Source organism: Terrapene carolina, unplaced genomic scaffold (genome assembly GCF_002925995.2).
Source record: "Terrapene carolina triunguis isolate 2854851 unplaced genomic scaffold, T_m_triunguis-2.0 Scaffold33469, whole genome shotgun sequence".
Classification (NCBI taxonomy): Eukaryota; Metazoa; Chordata; order Testudines; family Emydidae; genus Terrapene; species Terrapene triunguis.
This window is the reverse complement of record NW_020697820.1, coordinates 16,795-18,778: the sequence shown is the minus strand read 5'-3', so window position 1 is coordinate 18,778 and position 1,984 is coordinate 16,795.

The following is a 1,984-nucleotide window of genomic DNA, read 5'->3' as shown; positions in this document are numbered from 1 at the left end:
GGGGGGGCAGGGAGAAGCCCTTGGTTGGGGGGGTGAGGAGGGTGCAGAGGGGCCCCAGAAGAAGCTGGGGTGTATGTGGGGGCACACGGGCGGGGGAGATGGAAGATGCACCGGGAGATGGCACTGGATGGGGGGTACGGTGGGTCCCGTGAGACAGCCCCGGGTAGGGGGAATGGAGGGGCTCAGCAGATGGCACTGGATGGTGGTGGGGGGGCACAGAAGGGTCCCTTGACACGGCGCAGAGTTGCGGAGGGAGGTCAGGGCGTCTGGGCCCCGTTAGCTGGTTCCTTCTTGTGGTTATAAAAAATGGATCAATCCGTATAAAAGAATCCGAGAGAGAAATCTGCAGAGAGAGAGAGAGAGAGATGGGGGAGTCGGCAGCTATCACACCATGACCCCAACTAGCACAACCTCATCCTCACTCCTGGGACAGGCTATTTTCCCCAGAGCCCCGGCTTCCGGAGTCATGAGCTATGGCAGATCTGTTCCCCAGAGCCCAGCGGGGGCAGATCGGGGGGATGGCCAGAGCGCTGCCCGGACACAGTCACCGAGATTGGGGCCCCGTCACGCCAGGCGCTGCCCAGACACAGAGTCACCGAGATCGGGGCCTCATCACGCCAGGCGCTGCCCAGACACAGAGTCACTGAGATCGGGACCCCATCGGGCTGGGTGCTGCCCAGACACAGAGTCGTCGAGATCGGGGTCTCGTCAGGCCGGGTGCTGCCCAGACACAGAGTCACCGAGATCGGGGCCCTGTTTAGGGTGACCAGACGTCCCGATTTTATAAGGACAGTCCCGATATTTGGGGCTTTTTCTTATATAGGCTTCTTTTAACCCCCACTCCCTGTCCCGATTTTTCACACTTGCTGTCTGGTCAGCCTAGCCCTGTTGCGCCAGGCACTGCCCAGGCACAGAGTCACTGGGATCGGGGCCCCATCGTACCCCAGCACTGTGACACCCCTGCATCCCCTCTGCCATATTATAGCCCCTGGGAACCCCAGATCTGAGACACCCCTGCTCCCTGGTGTCTGATTCTTTAGGGGTTATTGATTATTATTGATTTCCAATGAATTACTAGTTTAAAGAGCTGGGGGATTGTAGGGGTCTAGTCCTAGCAACAGGCACAACAAAATCAAGGGGATTGAGGCTGGGATCCCCAAAGTGCAACATGTTGAGGGGAAAGCAAAACTTAAGGCAACTTTTAGGGCGCCATTTGTAAAGCCACAGATGCTCCAAGCCACATAAAAATGGAGCAGAGAGATGAGGCAATATCTGTTATCGGACCAACTTCTGTTGGAGAAAGAGAGCTTGTCTCTGGGTCTGGGAAAGGCACTCAGAGTGTCCCAGCTAAATACAAGGTTGGGCAGAGAGGTTAGCGTCAGTGGTGAGCGCACATTCAAAATGATCTCCACCAACGGGAGAAATGTTCTGAAGTCAATAGGATGAAATTCAATAAGCACCCATGCACAGCGCTCCACTTAGGAAGCACAATCAGTTACACACATACAAAATGGGAAATGACGGCCTAGGAAGGAGTATGGAGGAAAGGGATGTGGGGGTCAGAGTGGATCACAAGCTAAAGATGAGTCAACAGTGTAACGCTGTTGCAAAAAAACCCAACATCCTTCTGGGATGTATTGGCAGGAGTGTTGTAAGCAAGACACGAGAAGTAATTCTTCCGCGCTGATTAGGCCTCAACTGGAGTATTGAGTCCAGTTCTGGGCGCCACATCTCAGGAAAGATGTGGAGAAATTGGAGAAAGTCGAGAGAAGAGCAACAAAAATGATTCAGGTCTAGAAAACATGAGCTATGAGGGAAGATTGAAAAAAACAAACCAGGTTTGTTTAGTCTGGAGAAGAGAAAACTGAGAGAGGACGTGATAGTTTTCAAGTTCATAAAAGGTTGTTACAAAGAGGAGGGAGAAAATTCTCGTTAACCCCTGAGCAGGGCCGGCTTTAGCAGGTGCGGGGCCCCACGCCGGGAC